At 48.1% G+C, this 26,601-nt stretch overlaps 1 long non-coding RNA gene across 1 annotated transcript in view; it reads right to left on the bottom strand.

Moving 5' to 3' along the window:
• The window catches only part of LOC137532742 (uncharacterized), a 207,802-nt gene that overhangs the window by 44,702 nt on the left and 136,499 nt on the right, over nucleotides 1–26,601 (bottom strand). The window lies entirely within an intron of this gene.

Here is a 26,601-nt window from a genome sequence, read left to right as displayed (position 1 = left end):
TATGATGATGCTGCTCATGATGACGACGTTGTGGACCCTAACTATGTGCAGCCTGCTGAGTCCGTGGAAGAATGGTCAGAGGCAGAGCAGGATGACAAGTCACCTCGGCCTAGGCAAGGATATCGCCATATGTCAGGCAGGGGCAGGGGCATCGGCAGCAGTGGGCGTGGAGGAAGTAGACAGGACACTGCTTCAGCCAGCACCACCACCATGCAACCCACAGCAACTACTACCACACATTGTTCCGCTGCACCCTCTGCTAGTGGGGGCCGCAGTAAATTAAAGTCACCAGTGTGGGATTGCTTTGAGGAATGTACTGATGACAAAAGGTATGCTGTGTGCAGGTTATGCAGCAAAAGATTGAGCCGTGGGAAAAGTCTGAGCAAGATGGGTACCTCATCCCTCCAGGGCCACCTGAGAAGCCGCCACTGCCGCGAGTATGCAGAGTTTAAGAGGAAGCAGGCACTGCTGGCAGGGGTTCCTGAGAGCAGAAGGCCCACCAGCATCATCCCTCCCTCAGGGTCGTGAATCCCCCACAGCAGCAGCAGTAGTAGCACGCAAGCGCTCTTCCACCTCGGCTACTCAGGACACAGACATTGAGGCTGGCAGCCAGTGTTCGTCTCTCTCCTCTGTCTCCCCTGCATCCCAGCGTCGTCAGACCCTGCTGAGCGACACCTTTCAGGGTCTGACCAAGCCTCTGCCTCCAAGCCACAGGCGGATCCGCAAACTAAATGGCTTGCTGGCCCGGGCCATGGCATCACAGCTGCTTCCCTACTCCCTGGTGCAGGAGGGGAGCGCCATGCGGACGCTGCTCCAATTTGGCATCCCCGAGTGGCAAGTCCCCAGTCGCCACTATTTCAGCAGGAGCGCGATCCCAGCACTCCACAAGTTTGCGGTGGAAAACGTGGCCCGTTCCCTGGACTACTCTGTGGGCAAGCGGGTCCACGTGACCATGGACTCGTGGAGTAGCAGATTTGGGACAGGTCGCTACCTGTCCTTTACGGCCCACTGGGTGACACTGATGGAAGGGAGGGAGAACAAGAGCGCATCAGCCCAGCTAGTGGTGCCACCATGCGGGATCAGGGGGGATGCAGAAGGGTCCTGTCACGACACTCCCTCAGCACCCGGAAAGCAAGCCCGCCTCGGCAGCGGCAGCGCCAAGCCTCGGCACTGCCAAGCCCTCTTAAAATTGGTGACCCTGGGGAAGGAGAGGCTTACGGCCACCAACGTCCTGGCCGCCCTCAGGAAGCAGGAGCGGAGGTGGCTGACCCCCAGAGGCCTGAAAGTGGGGTATGTGGCAGCCGATAACGGGGCCAACCTGGTGGCAGCAGTGCAGCAGGGAAACCTCCAGCACATCCCCTGCTTGGCCCACGTGCTCAATCTTGTGGTGCAGCGCGTCTTGCGCACCTACCAGGGGATGAGCGAGCTGCTGCAGGATGCCCGGGCGGTGGTATGCTTTTTCCGCCTGTCAGCCACTGCCTCTGCACTCTTGTCCACCTTACAGCAGCAGTATGGAAGGCCACAACACCGGATGATCATCGACATGCCAGTTCGCTGGAATTCGACTCTGGCCATGTTGGAGCGGCTGTGTCAGCACAGGCTGGCTCTTAGGGCCTACATGCTAGACCAAAGTGTCCCCAGCAACCAGCAAGTCCCCATGATTACTGCCACTCAGTGGACACTGATGCAGCAAGTATGCCTGGTGCTGAGTCCCTTCCTGGAGGCAACCAAGATGGTCAGTGAGGAGCGGGCCTCTGTGTGCCAGTGGGTGCCCTTGGTTTGTCTACTGGAGCAGGCAATAGACAATTTAATTGAGCGTGGGGATGAAGCCCTGAGGCAGTTGGAAGAACAGGAGCAGATGGCAGCACAGTCCAGCTCAGAGGAGGGCTCACAGCAGGTAGTGGAAGAGTTAGAGGTCCCTAACCTGAATGAGGAGGAGGAGGAGGAGCAGAGTGCAGCAGGCGTTGTACGTGGATGGCGGTTTGAGGAGGACAACGACATGGCACAGGAAGAGGACAGGCATGCGTTATGGGACAATGGCGAGGACGAGGAAGATCTTGCTGGCAGGGCCCACTTGTTTCCCATGGCTGTGCACATGTTGCGCTGCCTTCGCAGGGACCCCCGGGTGATCCAGATGCGTTCAAGGGAGGACATCTGGATTACCTTGATGCTTGATCCCCGTCTGAAGGGGAAGCTGGGAGACTTAATGACGCCATCCACCACCGAGCAACGCACAAGGGAGTTGAAGGAGGCCCTTGTGCGCAGACTACTGGAAGCATTCCCCCAGCCTTCCACCCCCACTGTAAGTGCTCTGCCAAGCCAGCAAGAGGTGCCTGCCATTGCCACTAGCAGCACAACAACAACCACCAGCAGCAGCAGCAGCAACTGGCGCCCCGGAGACCTGAAGAGCCTAAGCAAGAGCCTGTATGCAGTGCAGCAGCCCAGAACAGAGGTGCCCGCCACAGCATCCACCACCAACCAGCACAAGCAACGACTGACCACCATGGTGTCTGACTATATGGGGTCATCCAGCGGGCTCAATGACACCGACAGCCCCGTGGACCCCTTGGAGTACTGGGTCAAGAGACTGGACATCTGGAGCGAGCTTTCCCAGTACGCCCTGGAACTCCTATCCTGCCCTCCTTCCAGTGTCCTCTCAGAGAGATGCTTTAGTGCAGCCGGTGGCGTGGTCACAGAGAAGCGCTCTCGGCTCTCCCACGCCTCTGTGGACAAACTCACCTTCCTGAAAATCAACCAGGCTTGGGTGGAAGGTGAGTTCCTGGCCCCTATTGTCGGACACAGGGGAACATGAAGTGGCTGCTGCATGTGCTGTTGTTAACTATGCCTGCCTTTATAAAGACATTTACTACCTGCCTAGTGCCTACCTTGGTTAATTTTTTGGTGTTATGGTACTACTACCAGTAAGTTGCCATGGTCCTCCTTCTGAGCTGCTATGAAGTTATGTTGCCCCTTATCACCTCAATAATCCATGCTATTTGGGGGACTGTAGCATGTATGGGGGCTTTGTTATTAACGTTAAAAGAAAATCCGCCTCCGGGCGTGAATCCACGCGTGATTACGCCATTCACGGGAAAAAATCCGCGTGGTTGCGTGGACGCGGACGAAAATCCGCATGCGGCGGGGCCGAATGCGGATTTTTTTTTGCAACCACGCGGATTGCCGAATTCGTGGATGAGGCACATCCGAGCATCCCTGCTCTGAAAACCTGTGGGCGTGGCTTTTTTAGTTTATAGGGAATTAGAGTATTAAAACAAAAAACAAAAAAGTATTTGGCTTGAGGAATGCCCAATAAACAATAGGAAAGGAACACAATTATGCAATGTGTAAAAGTTCACCTCGGATCCACTTTAAGGTGCGTACACATGTACTACGGCCGCCAACAACGTTTCCATCAGACCTTTCCGCTGTGTACGCACCTTAATTGTCTTTGTGGCTAATCAGCATATTTGGCTCAGGATAGCTTACTCATTAGGTATATAAAGGCAATGAGTAGAATAGCATCAGGTTAGGTACACATGATACAATTTTCTGGCAGATTTACCTGTTTGATTGATTTTTCCAACATGTCCGATCTGAATTTCGATTGATTTTCTGAACGATTTTTCGATCGATTTCCATTCACTTTTTTGGAAATTGATTGGAAAATCGATCATAAAATCGATGTAATTTCAGATCGGACATATTGAAAAAAATCGATCAGGCAGGTAAATCTGCCAGAAAATAGTTTTGTGTGTACCTAGCAATAAAGGTCAGGATCTTTGTGATTGTTCTGACTAAAATCGTCCTGAAAAAGGCCAAATCATTACATTTCTAAGCGGTCCAGGACCCTTTTAATATTTAACATACAAATCTGAACAGGCGCGTCGCTAGCGCTATTTGTTCGTGGCCTGTGCCCCGGATTGGCTCTGGGGTGCCCCTGATATCCCGCGCAGGGGTGCCCAATCGTAGTGCCCCGAATCCCTGGTAAGCGCGGCCACCGTACATTCAGTGAGGGAGCACAGCAGCATCCGTCCCCTGCCAATCACAGCTGGCAGGGGGCGTGAATATTTTCACTGAAAAGGCAGGGGGCTGCAGAGCGTGAGTAGCTCCGCCCCATGCATGCATAGCGTAGGTGAAATTTAGCCAGCTGGTGACCCCGCATGGCACTATCCTGGCCGGTGTCCTGGACTGGTCCTCCTTCCTTTGCCTGGCTGCTGGCTCCCTGCCACCCTCCAGTCTTTCCAGCAGCAGTCACAGCCACCAGGCCCGCCACACAGACCGCCTCATCATCAGTCACCACCGCGGCCCACCGCCCTCAGCTGCCCTGCCATGGCTCCCTCCCTGGGCAGATTCGGTCCCCAGGCACAGGCAGACAGCCACAGACCGCCTCACCACCACCTCAGGAAAGAGACCACTAGGCACAGACAGTCTGTAAAAAGTAAGTAATTGCCTCTGCCTGGGAAGTGCAGCAGCATCTGCAAGGGGACACAAGCCAGACCAGTAGTAGCCACTAGCCAGCATAAGCAGCACCTGGGACTGGTCTGGCTGGGCCACAGCTAGCCCAGTACCTCCATTATGTACAGTATAAGCTGTTACTCTTACCTGCACTGATAGTAAACTAGCTGCAGTGTGTGTGTTGACCTCTGCTACCTCCAGAATTTACATTCCTGTGCTGATAGTAAACTAGCTGCAGCGTGTGCTGATCTCTGCTGCCTCCAGTATGTACAGTAAAAGCTGTTCTCTGTGCCTGTGCTGATAGTAAACTAGCTGCAGAGTGTGCTGATCTCTGCAACCTCCAGTATGTACAGCATAAGCTGCTACTCTGTGCCTGTACTGATAGTAAACTAGCTGCAGCATGTGCTGATCTCTGCTACCTCCAGTATGTACAGTATAAACTGTTACTCTGTGCCTGTACTGATAGTTAACTAGCTACAGTGTGTGATGATCTCTGCTACCTCCAGTATGTACAGTAGAAGCTGCTACTCTGTGCCTGTACTCATAGTAAACTAGCTGCAGTGTGTGCTGATCTCTGCTACCTCCATTATGTACAGTATAAACTGTTATGCTAGGTACACACTATGAGATTTTCTGTCAGATTTTCTGTCAGATTGATTATTTCCAACATGTCCAATCTGATTTACGATAGATTTCCGAGTGTTTTCCATTCACTTCTATTGGAACTCGATCGGAAAACACTCGGAAATCTATCGGAAATCAGATCGGGCATGTTGAAAATAATCGGTCTTACAGAAAATCTGACAGAAAATCTCATAGCGTGTACCTTACATTACTCTGTGCCTGTACTGATAGTAAACTAGCTGCAGCATGTGCTGATCTCGGCTCCCTCCAGTATGTACAGTATAAGCTTTTACTCTGTTCCTGTACTGATAGTTAACTAGTTGCAGCATGTGCTGATCTCTGCTGCCTACTGTATGTGTAGTATAAGCTTTTCTCTGGTGCCTGCACGGTGTGTGTGCTGATGTACCTCAGTATGTACGGTATTAGCTGTAAAGCCTGGTACACACATACAATTTTGATTAGCCAATATTAGCTCTATTCATCATATTCAATTTCTGTTGGCCCTCTTACTACATGGGGGTGATAAAATCGGTCAGTGATTGACCAACCAAAATTGTATGTGCATATGCATCTTTAATCTATGACTATATTGATTGTAAACTAAACAAAGGACAGGGGGCTCCATACAATATTTTGATGGGTAGGCCTGTTATGGTTAGCTTACACGGGTGCTAAGTTCATGTACATTTGGCCATGCCCACTCCCTGCATGGCCACACCCATTTTTGCCATACTATCCCCACCTTGTGCCCATAGGTGCCCCGGATCTCCAAGAAAACTAGCAACGCCCCTGCCTCTAGGTCTGGAACTTTGCACATAGAGCCAGACCTGAGAAGTGGCATTCATGTGGAAAAAGTGGGGAGATTTCACACTCCTGGTCGATGCACTTTAATGGAACACTATGTTTCTTAGTTATGAGTGTGTTTTAAGTCAGAACTCTAACTTTGGTTATATCAGACCTAGTTATACGTGGTGTACCTACAGACCTCTGCGTCCCAATGAGGAATTTGGGCCTGCAACCACTTATGCTCTCTGTCTCCTTGTGGGATAGCTCAGTTTCCCTCCATCCCTGCAGCTGAAAACACTGCCATGTGCCTCCAGATGAAATGATTAAATATCCAGGTTCACCTTTAAGACAAGAATTAAGTGAGCATGAAGTGCATGCAAGCAGTTAAGCAGAATTTTGTGTGTAAAACTTTACGAGTAGAATGTAATGCATTGCACGTAATGTATTGGATTCTGCTCTCCTCATCGTGTGTAAAGACTTTACGCACGTAATTTTGCTTAACACAGTAGTAGTATATTAGGTACTGCGGTTACCGCAAATAAAACAATTAAGTAGCCAGGTGTCCCTCCAGGGACGGCGCCAGGGGGGTGCTTTGGGGTGCTGAAGCACCCCTAAATTTGTCCAAGCACCCTATTAGTACCCCCTAAAAAAACAGGTGCTGATTTTAATTTTTTTTTCATAGCAGCAATATGGTAGTGCCAAACTGCCGCTTTAATTTTTTGCCCAGCCCCTGCAGCCCACTAGCCCAGCCCCATCTGGCACTCACGCCGTGCTCAGGCTCCCTTGCTGTGTGCGGCCATCGCGTCACAGACTGACTGACGCCAGATGTTCTGTGGGCAGCGCACTAATGACGTGACGTCACTCGGCCAGGCAGCATAAAACTGTGCATACCGCGTGGTGTTGGCGTGGTGAGGGCGGAGCCGTGAGGAGAGAGGGAGCCAGCGCGGAGTCGAGCGAGACTAGAGAGCATGTCAGAGCCTGGAGGAGAGAGAGAGAGGCGGACTGGAGTCTGGAGAGGAGAGCCAGTCTCACTGTGTGAGTCCCCCAGCCGGTTCAGCGCGGGCATCGGGTGGGAAGGGGGTCGGAGGTCTTGTTAATTTTTGCTGCGTCATTGCCTGCCTGGGCCTGGCTGCCTCTGATTGAGCCTCATTGACTGTGGGGCCGCTGTGCGGGGAATCGGGATGGGCCAGTCTGGGCCGGGTAAGTGTGTGTTAGGCTCTGGCCTGGCCGCTTGCTCCATTTTGATTGCACAGACAGATCTGACTGTGCAGTCAGTGTGGAGTGATGAAAAACTCTCATGCTCACAACTTAATTCCCGTTTGAACTTTTTGTTTTCATTAGAGCTATATTTACTCAAATTTTAGTGTACATTTAGGAATGTTACATTTTATTGAAAAGACTTTACTGGTGTTAATTGATGCCTGTATTGCCAATTCTATTAGTATACTGTGAAATGGAGCCTGAGGCCCTGTACACACATCAGACCATAGTCTTTGGAAAATGAAATATCACAGACCAATTTTACCCCATTCCATGTAGTATGAGAGCTATACCTACACAGTATATTCTATGAAGCTGAACTCCCCATCAGACAGAAATCTTTGCAAGATGCTGCACACAAAGATGCTGTAGACATTCAAAAGATCAGTATCTGCAAAAGATCTGTTCCTGCAAAAGATCCATTGTTGCAAAATGCATTCATAGTCTATGATATCTGCAGATCATCATTTAGGGCTGGAACCCACAAGAGCGGTTTTGTGAGCATTTCTGGAGTGATTCAAAATGCTAGCCTTTTGCCAAAATGCTGAGCTAATGTTAATGGATGGGGCAACTTCCACTGGAGCGTTTGCGATTCCTCAAATCGCAAACGCAGGATATGCAGCATTTTGGGAGCGTTAGTGCTTCAATGTAAAGTATATAAACGCTGGCTTAATCGCTCATTAAAACCTGCATGGAGCGATTTTGCTAGCGTTTTAACCTTACCACACACTGTAACAAAATTAAAATTAATTGAAAGGACCAATCAGACTTTAAAATGCTAATCGCTAATCGCTACACAATCGCTGGCTAATTGATACACTTTGTAAAATCACTTCCTAAAACACTCATGAAACCGCTGACAAACTGCTCATACAAAATGCTAGCACTTGCGATTAGTGATAGCGTTTTGCAGTGGGTTCCAGGCCACAAACCTTGTTTAACAGACATTCATCTGCAGATCAGATCCACCAGGATGGATTTTCAGATCTGCAGATGATTGTCTGTTCTGCAGATGAATGTCAGTTAAACAAGGTGTGTATGATGATCTGCAGATCTCATAGACTATAAGTGCAATTTGCAGGAACGGATCTTTGGCAGGAACAGATCTTTTTCAGATACTGATCTTTTGTGTCTGTACAGCATCTGTGTGTGCAGCATCTTGCAAAGATTTTATCTGATGGGGAGTTCAGCTCCATAGAAAAGACTGTGAAGGTATGGCTCTCATACTACATGAAGGGTGGTAAGATTGGTCTGTGATCTTTCATTCTCCAAAGACTGTAGTCTGATGTGTGTATGAGTCTTTAGGGTGCATACACACATCAGACCATAGTCTTTGGAAAATGAAAGATCACAGACCAATTTTACCCCCTTCCATGTAGTATGACAGCCACTTGCGTAACAATAGGGGATGCGACTCCTGGGGGGGGGGGGGGCTGGGGCAGGAGGGGTCGCAGCATAGGAGGAGAGCGTGGCCACAGATTGGTGGGGAGGGGGGGACATTCCCCCCCCCCCCCGTCCATCTCGGGCTCTCCTCTCAGCGCTTTCCCTCCTGCAATCATTGGTGGCGGCGGCGGCGGCAGGCTGAGCACATTACCTCCTTCTCGCCAGAGGTCTTCCGATCTCTAAAAGCTTCATGCTACTTCCTGTTTACACAGGAAGTTACATGAAGCACTTAGTGATCGGAAGACCTCCGGCGAGAAGGAGGTATGTGCTCAGCCTGCCTGCCGCCGCCGCCACCAATGATTGCAGGAGGGAAATCGCTGAGAGGAGAGCCAGAGGTGAGGGAGGGGATGTCCCCCCTCCCCACCGATCTGCGGCCACGCTCTCCTCTTATGCTGCGACCCCTCCTGCCCCACAAAAGTCCCTGAGCGGGCCCTAGGGAAGGGGGGGGGGGGGTGATTTTTTTTTTTTTGCAGGGGGGCCCGGGGATTTCTAGGTACACCCCTGATGAGAGCCATACCTATACACAGTCTATTCTATGGAGCTGAACTCACCATCAGATAGAAATCTTTGCAAGATGCTGCACACAAAGATTCTGTACACATTCAAAAGATCAGTATCTGCAAAAGATCTGTTCCTGCAAAATGCATTCATAGTCTATGATATCTGCAGATCCTCATACACACCTTGTTTAACAGACATTCATCTGCAGATCAGATCCACCAGGATGGATCTTCAGATCTGCAGATGATTGTCTGATCTGCAGATTAATGTCTGTTAAACAAGGTGTGTATGATGATCTGCAGATCTCATAGACTGTTAATGCATTTTGCAGGAACAGATCTTTTGCAGATACTGATCTTTTGAATGTGTTCAGCATCTTGCAAAGATTTATATCTGATGGGGAGTGCAGCTCAATAGAATAGATTGTGTAGGTATGGCTCTCATACTACATGGAAGGGGGTAAAATTGGTCTGTGATCTTTCATTTCCCAAAGACTATGGTCTGATGTGTGTATGCACCTTAAGACAGGAAGAACTGGATTTTCCATTTTACAATACCAGTTGCCTGACTCTCCTGCTGATCCAGTGGCTGTAATGCTTTTAGCCATAGACCTTGAACACCTGAAACAAGCATGCAGCGAATACAGTCACAATTCAGTCAGAGCGTCTGATCTGTATGCTTGTTCAGGGTCTGCACAAGCATACAGATCTGACGCTCTGACTGAATTGTGACTGGATTCGCTCAGCAAATCCAGTCACAATATTTCTCTCCATGCTTGTTTCAGGTGTGTTTGATTCAATCACTACTGCAGCTAAAGGCCTGGAACCCACTGAAATCAGCAAACGCGAAACGCTACCGCTAGCGTATTGTCTGAGCGGTTTGCAAGCGGATTAATGCGCGTTTTCGGTCGCGTTTCGCAACATTGTATTTTTTTGCTCAGCGGTTGCGTAGCGTTTTGCGTTTCACGTTTTTATCCTGATTGGTCCTGTGAATTATTTTTCATTTTGTTACAGTGTGCTGAACCGCAAAACGCTAGCAAAACCGTTCAGTTTAGGTTTTGCTGAGCGTTTCTGCTAGCGTTTCAATACTTTACATTGAAGCGCTAACGCTCCCAAAATGCTGCAGGTCCTGTGGAAGTTGCCCGATCCATTAACATTAGCCCAGCGTTTTGGCAAAGTGCTAGCGTATCGCAGCGCTGCCAAAAGCGCTCCTGTGGGTTCCAGCCCAAAGAGATCAACAGGATTGCCAGGCAACTGGTATTGTTTAAAAAGGAATTTAGGAAAAATCTATATCACTCTGTTTAGTTTCCCTTTTAATGATTATATTGAACAGTAAAAGACAACTGAAGCGAGAGGGATATGGAGGCAATCAGATTTCTTACTTTTCTATCAATGCCAGTTGCTTGGCTATCCTGCTTAACTGCCTTAAATACTTTTAGCTAAAGTCCAGAAACAAGCATGCAGCTAATCTTGTCAAATCTCACAATGTCAGACACCTGATCTGTATATGCTTGTTCAGGGTCTGACCCTGAACAAGCACATGCAAATCAGATGTCTGACAGTGTGAGATTTGACAAGATTAGCTGCATGCTTGTTTCTGGTGTTAAATTCAGACAATACTGCAGCCAAATAGCTTACCAGGCTGAGGGATGTTGGGAAACTGGATTTTTTTTAAAGGACAACTGAAGCCAGAGGGATATGGAGGCTGCCATATTTATTTCCTTTTAAGCAATAATGGTTGTCTGGTTATCTTGCTGATCCTCTGCGTCTAATACTTTTAGCTATAGCCCTTGAACAAGCGTGCAGCATATCAGGTGTTTTTTTACATCATTATTGTTAGATCTGACAAGAATAGCTTCATGCTTGTTTCTGGTCTGATTCAGACACCACTGATGCTAAATAGAGCAGCAAGACTGCCAGGTAACTGGTATTGTTTTTAAAAGGAAATATGGCAGTCTCCATAGTCTTCTCTTTCCAGTTGTCCTTTAAGAGGAAATGAACATGGCATCCTACATATTCTCCTCATTCCTTTTCAAGTTGTCTGAATGCTACTAACCCCTGTGTTGTAACATGTTCAGGTTATATGTGATGAGATGGACTAGTCTAAAGCATATTACACACTTTATTATGATTTGCCAATCAATGACCAATCGTGTTATCTCCGACCATGACCAATTTTGCCATCTCATGTAGTATGAAGGTTAACTACAAAATCTGCACAATAGCATTGATTATTTGAGCCTCAAATTACATTAATTTGGTACAATTGGTCGTAGTAGTGGTTGGCCAATCTTACATGAAAGTGTGTACCAAGCTTAACATTTGAGGAATGCAGTAGTCATACTGCCAGTGCCACATATAACCACGACAATTGTGCCTTGCTCGGCAAGCTATTGTGTGATGTAACTCTAATAATGTACCTCCAGTTTTCCATTAATATGCACACTAGTCACTACAAAAATGTTTTTCAATTTATTAGAAATAAAGATGGTTATGTTTGAATTCTCTTTGTGTATTGACCCATTATTAAAATTTCAGTTATATTGTGAGGTGATTTTACAGTACTGTGATCACTTTTTTGGGGGGGGAAAGACAGTTTTTTTTTACTGGAGGTGTTGCAATGTTTAATGCCTGGCTGGTACACACGATGACATTTTATGGCAGATTTACTTTAAGATCAATAATTTCCAACATGTCCAATGTGATTAGCGATCGATTTTGCCTGGAAGTCAAGGGAAAATCAATTGCACATCTGATTGGACATGCTGGAAATAAGCAAACAGACAGTAAATCTGCCAGCAAATCTCACCGTTTGTACTAGGCATTATACCTACTGTTCTGGGACACAGCCAGCCCAGGAGCTATCCCACTATAGTCATAGTCCAATATTTTGCCATATTATGTATTTATAAATGGAACTGGCATCTTCTGCAGCATTTTACAGAGTACATAATCATGTCACTGTGTCCTCAGAGGAGCTCACACTCTAAAGGTGCGTACACACATGCGACTATAGTCGTTTGTAACGATCGTTCCCCGATCTTTACCAACGACGATCGTTACAAAAAACGAACCAACGACTATTAAGGCAAACGACGAACGAGGCAAATCGCTACAAAACAAAGTTCTGTCTTTGCGGATTTTTACCACCGACGATCGTTAGCAAAAGTGGTATATCGTTGGAAACGATCGTTCGTACCAGGCTGGACATGCGCATTTCTCTTTTTCTCCAAGGAACTTTACAATTGTATGCGCAGGCGCATTAAGTGCTTTTACGTGGTGTAACGTTCGTTCTAACGATATGATCGTTACACACTTTTTACAACTAACTTTACTTCGGTCGTTCTTTCGTCAATTAAAAGATCGTTCGTCGTTGACAACGAACGATCGTTGTCGCATGTGTGTACGTAGCATAATTCTGTCAGTCTAATGTCCATACTATATTTATATTGCAGTAACATCTTATCAAGCACTTTACAGAGTACATAGTCAGGTTCTCGGAAGAGCTCACAATCTAATCCGACCATACTCTTATGTCCTACCATATAATTATGTATTTATGTATTTATATAGCACTAGAATCTGCCGTCAATCTGATTGCATTTTATGGGGATATCTGCTGCCAATCTAATTGCATTTTGTGGGGAAATCTTCCGGCAATCTGATTGCATTTAGTGGGGTTATCTGCCACCAATCCGATTGCAATTTTTGGGGGTATCTGCTGCCAATCTGATTGCATTTTGTGGGGAAATCTGTTGCCAAACTGATTGCATTTTTCGGAAAATCTGCTGCCATTTGACTACTTGATGAATTATCATGAAGCATGTAACTACTTGATTATTTTATCTAAGGGCTCGTTCCCACTATCGCGAATCTGCATGCGTCCAACGCATGCAGATCCGCACATGTAATGCAAGTGGATGGGCCTGTTTCCACTGTAGCGTTGTTGAGGTGCGTTTTTTTCAGCGGTAAAAAAATGCACAAAAGAGCCAACGAATTCGCCTGCGTCGGGAATCCGTGCGAATCGCCGCTAATGTATTTAATAGTAAAAACGCATGCGTTTGTTACATGCGTTTTTACCCGCGATTTCGCACCTTTTTCAATTTTATTTAGCCCTGGCAGTGTCATGGTTAATTTTGCATGGCACCCTGCCATGCGAAATCGCATGCGAAATCGCGGGTAAAAACGCATGCGGAAACGCATCCGCATGCGTATTTACAAGCGTCGGAATGCGGCCGAAATCGCGTCGCAACAGTGGGAACGAGCCCTCAAATGTATCTGGTCGGACCAGTGAAAAACACTGCTACTTATTTTGTGTGGTTTTTTTTTTAAGGCTGCTTTCACAGTGGGACGTTACAGGCGCACGTTATAGCAGCCTGTAACGCAGCCCAACTCACAGTAATGAAAAATCAATGTTCTGTTCAGAGTGCCCACGTGGCTTCACATTGTAACGCTACACGTTGAATGAAAGTGCAGCATGCTGTGCATTATACTGGGCTTTAGCTGCGTTAGACTGCTTGCACATGCTCAGTGACTAGCCACATGGCTAATTAATATTCACTGCACTGTGGTGATGTAACATGGACTCCTAGTGTTGTCCAGGTCATGAATGAGTCGTTCATTTGATCCGGATCTTTTTTGTGAGTCCAATCATCCGGATCATCACAATGAACGATTCAGTTCACAGTGGATGTCTGTCTGGAAGAAACAAGAACATACAGAATGTACAGTGCAGGGAAAGTCCTGTCCTGCTAGTCATTTCACCTCCAGTCTGCTTCCCTAGTAAAATGATTCAAATGATTCGGTTCAAAGATCCGGATCTTTTCAATGATCTGATTCGATTCATCCGAATCCTTGAAAAGATCCGGATTTCCTATCACTATCCTGAAGTGGCTGTTCTATCGGTATAGATAGAACGAAAACAGCATACCAACTTCAACACCACCATGCGTTGCCTTAGGGGCACGTCATGCGACCTTAACGTCCCCTAAAACGCAACGTCTTGGTGTGAAAGAGGCCTTAAAGTCTGCCCATGACTAATCATGACCACGCCCATGTGCGTGGTGACACTCATTTAGGAGGAGAGGGGGCGGTGCCCAGGCTGAAACTTCCTTGGTGGGCCCATAGTGTCCCAGTCCCACCCTGTGCGTGCGCACCTGTCCACCACACACGCTCACACCTGTCCATCGCGTGCGCGTGCACCCATCCGCCGCGCGCACACACACGTCCACCCGCTTGGCTGGCCGGCCCACCTGCCCTGCGTCCTGTCCCAACTGCTGTCAGTGCTTGACATGGGCAGTAGCGCAAAGCACTGACACAGGGACACTTGCATTTTATACCATTGGATACTTCTTTAATATACATTTTAAGGTCTACAAATATGCTGTAGTATATGAATGATGTGAAGTACTGAATTCAAAGTTTGAGTGAAATAGTCATCAGCATCGTTATCGAGTGATAAAATGAAGGCTAAGTTCAGCAATGGCTGGGACCAACTGTGAACATCATAAGCTTTTGAGAAAAGCAGATTGTCCTAAAGGGAGGGGGTCGAACACAGTGCGTGCCTGTGTGAATAATTTCTAATCTCTGTAGTAGAGCATTGCTTTAGAAATCTTGGTATTTACAGACTGAAAGAGTTACTTAAAGGGAACCTAAACCAAAGATACAAAAAAGAGTTTCACTTACCTGGTGCTTCTACCAGTCCCCTGCAGCCACCCTGTGCCTGCGCCACCCGGCAACGATCCTCCGATCCCCCGCAGCCACTCAGTTTCTTGTTAATTGGCTGAACGGGGAGAGTATAGATACAGTAGATAGTGATTTCATTGTGTTAGTCAGTGTAGCTGAGTGTATTTACTCATACCTCCCAACATTTCAACTTCACAAAACGGGGCACAGGCCACACCCCCTAACCACTCCCCCAAATCCCTAGTCACGCCCACCATTTTTAAAAAAATAAATATTTGTATTTTATTATTAATACATTTTACTTTCGAAAGGGGGGGGGGGGGGGGAGGGGAGCGTGAGGGTGCCTGTCACGGTCACTTACCTGTCTGGACGAGGCGGCTGGCACTTACGGATGCTGCAGGTGTCCTGGTGCATGCTGGTGGGTCCCTTACGGGTCCTGGCAGGGTGCACACTGGGCTCCGTGTGTGGCAGTGGAGACATCAGCGCTCGGCGACGCTGGTGTGATACTGTGCGCATGCGAGCCCGAAGGGCCGCCTGTTCATGCATCTTTTATGGGTTTGTGCGTGCGTTTGTTCAGCGTGATTGCGTCTGGTTGTCTGCGTCATCGCGTACGGACGTACGCGTCATAGCGTGCGTCCGTCGCGTCATAGCGTGCACCGGATGCGTCATTGCGTGCAGACATTCGCGTTTTCCCGCCAAACGGCCTATTTAAGTCTGGAGAATGCCATCATTCAGTGCTGTAGTATTGCAGCTAGTTTTGGTGTGTGTTCCCGTGCGTGATCTTTGTATCTACCTGTTCTGATCTCATGTTGCTGACCCTGGCCTGGCTGACTTCCCGACTTGCTACCGACTCCTGCTACGTACGACTGCCCGCTCTGTTGCCGACCTCTGCCTGTCTGAGTACCCGTCTGTTGCCGACCTCTGCCCGTCTGAGTAACCGTCCTGTTGCCGAACTTCTGCCTGTTCACGGATCCGCCTCAGTATCTGCTCCTGCTTGGAATCAAGTCTTGAAACCCGCCTGGAAGCTGAGTCCTTGCACCTCCAGACTCAGCACGCGGGAGCGGTTCAGTTCCTGTCTGGTTACACCATTGGATCTGCTAGCGCTCCTGCCCCGTACTAGCTGTGGAACCCTGTTCCCACTCCAGGGTACTAAGCTAGTAAGTTGCAAGAGTTGCTGCCCTCAGCACATCGGTCTCCAGCTCCCAAGGTACGTCACAAAAATACTACAGCCTAAAATGGAGACCGCTGAGGCAGCAAATGTACTGAGTACCTTATGCAAACAAGTTACCGCACTCACGGAGGCCATTAAAGAACTACAAGCTGGTCATGTGCAACTTGAAGGCCGGATTAATACCCTGCGTGCTGGGGAATCTCCGTCATCTCCTGCTTCGGCACCTCAAGTAGTTCCAGTACCTGCCTCTGCTCCAGTGGAACCGGTTCCCGTGATCCCTGCAGTAAACCCGGAACCTCGAGTACCTACACCAGAACGCTTCACAGGGGACCGTTCCAAATTCCGCTCATTCCGCCATGCATGTCAGCTCTACTTTGCACTGCAACCTCGCACCTTTTCTAACGAGGAAACAAAAGTAGGATTTATCATCTCCTTACTACAGGAAGAACCACAGTCATGGGCCCACAGGTTGATGGAGCAAAAACACCAGTGTTTAAGTTCTATGGAGCAATTCTTTACTTCTATGGCAGTGTTGTACGATGATCCCCAGCGTAGTGTTACAGCTGAACTTGCCATCCGCAACCTAAGACAAGGTCGTAAACCAGCGGAGGAATACACTACTGAATTCAAACGTTGGGCATCAGATACCGACTGGAATGAGTCAGCCCTGAAACATCAATATCGTCTGGGATTATCTGAGTATCTGAAAGATGAATTGGCTCGAGTGGGAGTACCCAGTACCTTGGACGAGTTGATTACAACTGCCATTCAGATAGACCGACGCTTTGGGGAACGTCAACTGGAGAAATCAATGCCCGACTCTGCCCGTACTTCTTGGCTTCCTGTAAATCAGTCACCATCTCCGATCTCTGCTTCCACGGATGATCAACCTGAGCCCATGCAACTTGGAGTCATGCGTGCCCCATTAACTAATGAAGAGAGAACCCACAGACGCCAGGGAAATCTATGCTTTTACTGCGGAAGTCCGGGACACTTTCTGAGGAACTGTCCAGTTCGTCCAGCGGGTAAGGAGTATCTTCAGAAAGTTCAAACTCCACCCAAGTACACCCCATCCACGGCTCATACTCATTTTAATATCTCTATTCTCTTTCAGTTTCCCGGAAGAACCCTTAAGACTTCTGCCATAATAGACTCTGGAGCCTGCAGCTGCTTCATGGATAAAGTTTTCGCCACAACTCATCAAATTCCAGTGCAATCCCGAAAAGAGTTATTACACATACACCTAGCAGATGGGTCCACCATCAGCTCTGGACCTGTAAACACTGAGACCCTGCCATTACTTACCTCCACCTCCGCAGATCATCAAGAATGGCTTAAATTCGACCTAGTGTCTTCCCCAGTATATCCTATTATTTTGGGCCTACCTTGGCTCCGGGCTCACAATCCCGCTATCAACTGGGCCACAGAAGAAATTAAGTTCACCTCCACCTACTGTAATAGTTGTTGTTTTCAGCAAGTCTCAGACGCTTCTGGCCCGTTACTTTGTACCTCTACCTTGGCAGATGAAGTTCCAGTACAGTATCACGACTTTCTTGATGTATTTGACAAGAAAGGAGCCGATCAACTTCCTCCACACCGACCATACGATTGCCCATTGACCTAATAGAAGGAGCTACCATACCTTTTGGAAGGATGTTTCCACTCTCCGATCCTGAACAGGAGGTACTAAAGCAATATATTCAGGAAAATCTGAGGAAAGGATTTATTAGGCCTTCAGTCTCTCCTGCTGGAGCTGGGATATTTTTTGTCCAGAAGAAAGACGGCACATTAAGACCATGTATTGACTATCGGGCCTTGAATAAAGTTACAATTAAGAATCGCTACCCCCTTCCACTTGTACCAGAACTATTTCAAAAATTACGGGAAGCCACAATATTTACAAAGCTGGATCTTCGAGGGACCTATAATTTAGTCAGGATGAGAGAAGGAGATGAGTGGAAAACGGCTTTCAGATCACGCTATGGACATTTTGAATATTTAGTAATGCCGTTTGGTCTGTGTAACGCTCCAGCCACTTTTCAACACTTCATTAACGATATACTCAGGGATTTCCTCGATCAATTCATCATTGTTTACTTAGATGATATTCTTATTTTTTCTACATCTCTGGAGATTCATCGTCATCAAGTTGGACAGGTACTCGTACGTCTACGTCTGCATAAGTTATACGTGAAAGTAGAAAAGTGTGAATTTGAAAAGGAGTCAATTCAGTTTCTGGGATTTATCATTCCCGCCAATGGACTTGTTATGGACCCTCAGAAGATTCAAGCCGTTCTTGATTGGCCAGCTCCAGACAATAAAAAGGCGGTACAAAGATTCATTGGTTTTGCCAATTTTTATCGAAGATTTATTAAGAATTTTTCTGCTACCATTCTTCCAATCACACGACTTACTCGTCAAAATCATCACTTCTCCTGGACTCAAGAAGCCCAAGTGGCCTTTGATGAATTAAAAAGGCATTTCACCACAGCACCTGTACTAAAGCATCCTGATCCTGCCTTGCCCTTCATCTTGGAAGTGGACGCTTCTGAATCCGCAGTTGGGGCAATACTCTCTCAGAGACATGGAATCAAGGCCCTCCTTCACCCTGTGTCTTTTTTTTCCAGGAAATTGTCTGAATCAGAAAGGAACTATGATGTCGGTGAAAGGGAGTTGTTAGCCATCAAAGATGCATTAGAAGAATGGCGTTATTTGTTGGAAGGTGCTTTGCATACTATACTCATATTTACAGATCACAGAAACCTGGAATATCTTAAAACAGCTAGAAGACTGGATCCCAGACAGGCCAGATGGGCTTTGTTTTTCTCAAGATTTTCATTCCATATTACATATAGACCTGGATCGAAGAATACTAAACCCGATGCCCTTTCTCGTATGTTCCCGGATGATCAGCCTCAGGTCAGTCCAGATACCATATTGTCCAACAAAAATTTTCTGATCATGCAACCAGACATTGTAAAACAGTTACAACTAACACCAACAGATATCTCAGAGGAAGTCAAATCTAATCTTGTCCAGAAACAGGATCTTTGGTATCATAATGATAGAATCTTTGTACCTGAAGAAACACGAGTAAAGGTATTTCAACTCTGCCATGACCATCAACTAGCAGGACACTTCGGATTTTCTAAAACTTTGGATTTGCTCCGGAGATACTTTTGGTGGCCAGGACTCAGGAAGGATTGCAGGATGTATGTCTCAACCTGTACTGTTTGCAACCGCTCAAAAGGAACCCATCTCAAGTCTTGGGGTTTGTTGGAGCCTTTACCCATTCCTCCAAGACCATGGCACTCCATATCCATGGACTTTATCACCGAGTTACCTAAATCAAGTAATTGCAACACAATCTTTGTAGTGGTTGACAGACTATCAAAGATGGCGCACTTTGTCCCAATGCAAGAGATTCCAACAGCACAAATAACCGCTTCAACTTTCATTAAGGAAATAGTCCGTCTTCATGGTGTACCAGCAGACATCACTTCGGATAGAGGTGCACAGTTTACTTCCAGGTTTTGGACGGCCCTCTGCAAGATGCTGAACATTAAACTTTGCCTTTCTTCAGCCTATCATCCACAAACCAACGGCCAAACAGAACGGACTAACCAAACACTGGAACAGTATTTAAGATGTTTTTCCTCATGTTCACAGGACAATTGGGTTCAGCTGCCTCCAGTAGCAGAATTTGCCTACAACAACTCCGTTCATTCCTCTACACAACAGTCTCCATTCTTTGCCAATTATGGTTTTCACCCATCATTTCTACCAAACTTGGGTGCAGAGACTCCTGTTCCTGCTGCTGGAGAATTCATCAAATTATTATTTCAGAATCATGCGGTTTTACAGAAATCCATGGCATTAGCCCAAGCAACATTTAAGAAGAAGGCAGATGATCAAAGGAGAGGTGACTCTGATATGAATCCAGGGGACTTGGTCTGGTTATCATCAGTTAATCTTAAACTGTCTTGCCCGTCAAAGAAATTGGGACCAAAATTCATCGGTCCATTCCCCATCAAGAGGAAGATTGGCCAGGTGGCCTATGAGTTAGAATTACCCAGTAATCTGAAAGTACACCCGGTATTCCATGTATCTCTATTGAAACCCGTTCTCGAGGATCCTTTTCCTGGCCGAATCATGGCCCCTCCTCCACCTGTCATGATTAATGGAGAAGAGGAGTTTGAGGTGGAAACTATTGTGGACTCCAGAAGAAGAGGGAGAGGCATTCAGTACCTAGTGAAGTGGAAGGACTATGGGCCAGAGAATAACACATGGGAACCAGCCTCAAACCTACATGCTGATCGCCTGATTAAGGAATTTCATCAAAGATGTCCTGGTAAACCAGCTCCAAGGGGGCATCCGGAGGCTGCCCCTTAGAGGGGGGGTATTGTCACGGTCACTTACCTGTCTGGACGAGGCGGCTGGCACTTACGGATGCTGCAGGTGTCCTGGTGCATGCTGGTGGGTCCCTTACGGGTCCTGGCAGGGTGCACACTGGGCTCCGTGTGTGGCAGTGGAGACATCGGCGCTCGGCGACGCTGGTGTGATACTGTGCGCATGCGCGCCCCGAAGGGCCGCCTGTTAATGCATCTTTTATGGGTTTGTGCGTGCGTTTGTTCGGCGTGATTGCGTCTGGTTGTCCGCATCATCGTGTACGGACGTACGCGTCATAGCGTGCGTCCGTCGCGTCATCGCGTGCACCGGATGCGTCATTGCGTGCAGACGTTCGCGTTTTCCCGCCAAACGGCCTATTTAAGTCTGGAGAATGCCATCATTCAGTGCTGTAGTATTGCAGCTAGTTTTGGTGTGTGTTCCCGTGCGTGATCTTTGTATCTGCCTGTTCCTGATCTCATGTTGCTGACCCTGGCCTGGCTGACTTCCCAACTTGCTACCGACTCCTGCTACGTACGACTGCCCGCTCTGTTGCCGACCTCTGCCTGTCTGAGTACCCGTCTGTTGCCGACCTCTGCCTGTCTGAGTACCCGTCTGTTGCCGACCTCTGCCTGTCTGAGTACCCGTCTGTTGCCGACCTCTGCCTGTCTGAGTAACCGTCCTGTTGCCGAACTTCTGCCTGTTCACGGATCCGCCTCAGTATCTGCTCCTGCTTGGAATCAAGTCTTGAAACCCGCCTGGAAGCTGAGTCCTTGCACCTCCAGACTCAGCACGCGGGAGCGCTTCGGTTCCTGTCTGGTTACACCATTGGATCTGCTAGCGCTCCTGCCCCGTACTAGCTGTGGAACCCTGTTCCCACTCCAGGGTACTAAGCTAGTAAGTTGCAAGAGTTGCTGCCCTCAGCACATCGGTCTCCAGCTCCCAAGGTACGTCACAGTGCCCGTGGGTGGGGAGGAGGGGAGAGAAAAACCTGATCGAGGCACCATCCGCGGGGGTTCCCGTATGCTATTTGGGATGGGTGGCTGCTATTTCTCCCTCCCTCCCCCCTAATGTGCCCCCCAGTGTCCCCCCTGCAGAGATAAATGTGCAGCAGCGGAGCGGCCTGTCATAAATCTTACCATTGCCTCTCCAACTACCGGGATCTCGTCTGTTCTTCTCGGCTTCCTGTGACGTCACAGGAAGCCTAGAAGAGCCAGATGCCGGTAGTCGGAGAGGCAATAATAACAGCCCGCTCCTCCGCTGCTTGGGGGGCACATTAGGAGGCAGGGAGGGAGAAATAGCAGCCACCCATCCCAAATAGCATACGGGATCCCCCGCGGCTGGTGCCTCGATCAGGTTTTTTTCTCCCCTTGCCCAGCGGCCGGGACACAAGGGGGGGGTAGCGCGGGATGGCGGGAGGGGCCCCCCAAATCGAGACCGACCCGATGAAAACGGGACGGTTGGGGCCACTGATTTACTGTAACAGTGCTAGGCTAGCTTAGCTGAGGTGTGTGCCGACTAGGCCTGCTAGGTAGCCTAGTAGTAGTAGTAGCCTGTAGGTAGGTTAGGGATTAGTCCTTGACAATTTGTCAGTTACTGTTCAGTTACTGTGTTAGTTTAGTGTTAGACTTATAGTAGTATACAGTCAGTGTCAGTCACTCAGCACTGCAGCATTTCTCTCACTAGCTTCTGCAGCTGCTGCCTTTGAGTGTGTGACAGGCAGTCTCTTATTGTGTTACTCACTGTCACTCTCCTGTAAGTGCTCATTTACTGTTGAACACATATATTGTATTGCTGTATAGAGACGTGGCGAACGGTTGCCGAACCGTTCGCCGGCGAACATCTCCAAATCCCTGGGGCTTTTACTACTTCCGGGTCGCACTGACCCGGTGTAGTCAGAGCAGTCAGTGTATATAATACTGTATACTGTCGCTTAGCTGAGGTCTGTGCAGGCCAGTGAGGGCAGGCCTGCTTAGCCTGCTGCTACTAGGTAGCGTAGCCTAGTAGCCTGTTAGGTTAGTGATTAGTCCTTGATTATATGATATCAGTTACTGTGTTAGTTTAGTGGTAGACTTACACTAGCATATAGTTAGTGTCAGTCAGCACTGCAGCATCTCTCTCACTTCTGCAGCTGTTTCCTGTGACATTCTCCCACATGTGCTCATTCACTGTGAAAACAGTGTGATTTTGCTATTTTACACCTGACCCGCTACATCCGCTACATCGTTGATGAATATGTTTCCGGCACCACACAGCTCCAGGTCATCTCGAACGCAGATTGGTGCAGATGCACCAGGTGCCCATGTTGGAACTAACATGATGAGTTGGGAACAGGCATCCCTCTGCGAGTGGGTGCCCATGGTTTGCCTGCTGGACAGGACAATTTTTGATCTGCTGGAAGAGGGAGAGGCAGCCCTAACACAGCTGGATCAGCAGGCACAGTCCACCTTTGAGGAGGAGGACTTGCAATTGGTGGAGGATGAATTGGAGGTCCCTGACCTTGCTGTTGAGGGGGAACAGCAGAGCGCAGCTGCTGTGGAGCGAGGGAGGAGAGGGCAGGACGAGGCTCGGCAACAGCAGGCACAACAAGAGGAGGACAGGCATGTAGTCTCAGAGGGGGGTGACAACAATGATGTCTGATGTGGCATACCTCTTCCCCATGGCTGCACACATACTGCGCTGTCTGCGCAGAGACCCCAAGGTGATCCAGATGCGGGAGAGGGAGGACATCTGGATCAGCATGATCCTGGACCCAGGACTGAAGGGCAAGCTTGGTCAGTTCATGCAGCGTGGAGACTCAGAGCATCGAATAAGTGAGTTGCAGGTAGCCCTTGTTCGCAGACGGGAGGAAGCCTTCCCCCAGCCTTCCACCCCCGCCCCTGTCCAACAGCAAACACAGCAGCCAGTGCCTGTGGCCAGCGGCAGCAGCAGGCACCCAGGAGATCTGCTGAGTCTGATGAGGCAACTCTACATGGTAGAGCTGCCTAGAGAGAAAGTGCCATCAGCAGCAGCATCCTCCTCTAGTCAGCAACAACGTCTGACCCACACGGTGGAAGACTACATGGGGTCATTCAGTGGGCTTGACACCGAGGCTCCTGTGGACCCCATGGAGGACTGGGTCAAGAGATGGAGATCTTGAGGGAGCTCGCGCAGTACGCCCTGGAAGTCCTGTCCGGCCCTCCTTCCAGCATGCTGTCGGAGAGATGCTTCAGTGTCTCCAGTGGCATGGTCACAGAGAAGCGCTCTCGTCTGTCCACACAGTCTGTGGACAGACTCGCCTTCCTCAAGATGAACTAGGCTTGGATTGAAGGTGAGTTACTGGCACCTGCTGTCAGTGAGAGGAGGACATGAGATGGCTGGGAATAGTGTTATGGCAGACCAACCGTCAACAGCACAACCTCCTGCAAATGAAATTATGCCTGATTCTTCTTATTTTTGCTATGGTACCACCGCTAGGTGTCATGCTGTAATACTGCTGCTGCCACACGCTACTCCTCCTCCTGCTGCATGTACCTGTTGCTTACTGTGATTCCACTGCTAGGGTCCACAGTCTAATGCGCTACTGCAACGCGCCACCAGCTATTATGCCAACAAAATAGCTATATTGTTGTAAAAAAATGTAACTTTCTTGGGGTGTCTGGGAGGAAAACTGTGATGTCCAAGTTGTGGGGAGGCGCCAACTGCAGCTGTATGAACCTCACTGTTGTTATGGTGTAATTGTGCCGTGGTACCACCGCTAGGTGCCATGGTCCACTGCTGCCTGTAATACTGCTGCTGCCACACACTACTCCTCCTCCTCCTCCTGCTGCATTGCCCTACTCCTGCTGTCTGTGCTCCTACCGCCAGTGTGCCACACGCCACTGCTGTTGATAGCTATTACGCCAACAAAATAGCTATGTTGTAATTTTCTTGGGGTGCCTGGGATGAAAACTGTGCTGTGCGAGTTGTGGGGAGGCCCCAACTGCAGCTGTACGACCGCTCACTCACTGTTGTTATGGTGTAATTGTGCTGTGGTACCACCGCTAGGTGCCATGACCTACTATACTGCTGCTGCCTGCCACACGTTACTCCTCCTGCTGCTGCTGCTGAGGTGTCTGGGTTTAAAACTGTGCTGTCCCAGTTGTGTATTGGACACAATGTGGGCTTTACGACCGCTGTCTGGAACCTCCTGCTGTTTTATCAGTGTTATATGTACAGCCGTGGTACTACCGCTAGGTGCCATGACCTATTATATTGCCTGCTGCCACACGTTACTCCTCCTCCTGATGCTTTTACCTCTTGCTTTCAGTGCTCCCACCACCAGGGTCCACAGAATAAGGTGCTGCTGCCATGCGCCACCAGCTATTACGCCACTATAATAGCTATATATATTGTTGTAAAAAAAATTCTGAGGTGTCTAGGTTGAAAAATGTACTTTCCCAGTTGTGTATTGGACACAATGGGCTTGATTCACAAAAGAGTGCTAACTGTTAGCACGGGCGTTTTCGTGCGAATTTTTGCATGAAACGATAATGGTTTCGCACGCAAACGTGAATTTTCGCGTAAAACCGATATCGATTACGCTGTAAAATTTGCATTTGTGCACAATAACATTATCGTTTTGCGCAAAAATTCGCAATTGCGCGCTATGCAAAAATTCGGGCGAAAACGGACGTGCTAACAGTTAGCACTCTTTTGTCAATCAAGCCCAATGTGGGCTTCACGATCACTGTATAACTGTGTTATATGTACAGCCATGGTACCACCACTAGGTGCCATGGCCATGGCCTATTATATTGCCTGCTGCCACACGTTACTCCTCCTCCTCCTGCTGCTGCTGCTTTTACCTCCTGCTCATGATGGTGATGGTGAAGAAGAAAAGACAGTGGAGAGGAAGAAGGTGAAGTAGAACCTCGTGAAGAAGAAACAGATGATAGTGAAGAAGATGAAGATGGTGAAGAAGTAGAAGTTGATGAAGTGAAGTTGATGAAGTACAGCTTACATGGATTACATTGCTTTAATCAAACACACACACACACACACGCGCGCGCACACACACACACACACACACACACACACACACACACACACACACACACACACACACACACACACACACACACATATGCAGTACATATAATCACTATATCTTGGGGAAAAATGTTATTCACCTTCCCACACACCTAATTGTTGTTTTTAATAAAAGAAAAAACAAAACATCATGCATCATTTCATGTCAAACAGGGTTTAAAGGCAATTTAAAGGCAATTCGTGAATACGAGTCGTGATTCGTGATTACATGTGGTTATCCGACCCGTTTTCGCATTCGAGTCGGATGTCCGTTTTTATCCGTGCTCAAGCAATTCATGAGTGTGCGGACTCGTATCGTGATCACTCGAATACATGATCTGGGTATCCGAGCACCTCTGGTAACTAGACTTAACCCCATGAGAGTCATGTGAATAGGAGCTAGTAAATGGCAGCACAAAGTGTTCTGATGTGAAGCAGCGTCTAAAAGCAGGAAAAAAAATTACAGATGTTCCCGCTACTTGCTACTCTGCATGGCGGGAGGAGATGGCAGGGATGGTTTTTGTCAGCAAACTGGGAGGTTTTCTTGTTAATTGGCTGAACGTGCGGTTGGGGAGAGGATAGAGGAGGGAGGAGGGGTCCCCAAAGCCTCTGGGCCCCCCTGCGACCCCTGCAATCATCATTGTTAGGCCCATGCACCCTTATGTTTTGGGGGCCACACCTCCCTGTGCTGTGAACATATAGCTCTGTCTTGAAGTAGAGGGGTGGAAATACTTAAGAGTAGATTCACACTAGGTCCAGAAACATATCCGTGGCTCCGTTTTTAAAACCTGATGAAAACTGGAGCCACAGATGGCAATGTTAAAAATAGCAGCAGTACCCAAACAAAAAACGGATCCATCTGCGTTTGCAGTGACCTGTTTTCGACTGGGCATGTTTCCACGGACTGGAAACGTATGCTGCAAAAAAGGCATTTTTAGGAAAAGCGGGGGGAAAAAAAAGTTTAGAAAAACGGATCCGTTGTGGACGAAGCCTAAGGTAGAGGGACAATGCTATTTTCTATTTTATTCTTTTTTATTCTCTTATTTCTGCAGGGTGGTCTAATTTACATAACTAAAGCAAAGCCTTGTTGTGTGTTATAACTTAACACCTGGTGTGCAGGTCTTATGCCTTGTACACACCATACAATTTTCTGTAAGATTCACCTGCCAGATAGATAATTTACAAAATGTTGGAAATTATCTATTTAACCATCTATCTGCCTGGCAATTAAGCATTGTTCTT

Source organism: Hyperolius riggenbachi, chromosome 9, assembly GCF_040937935.1.
Source record: "Hyperolius riggenbachi isolate aHypRig1 chromosome 9, aHypRig1.pri, whole genome shotgun sequence".
NCBI classification, from domain to species: Eukaryota; Metazoa; Chordata; class Amphibia; order Anura; family Hyperoliidae; genus Hyperolius; species Hyperolius riggenbachi.
The sequence above is the reverse complement of the archived record's forward strand: the minus strand, read 5'-3'. Positions and strand labels throughout refer to the sequence as shown.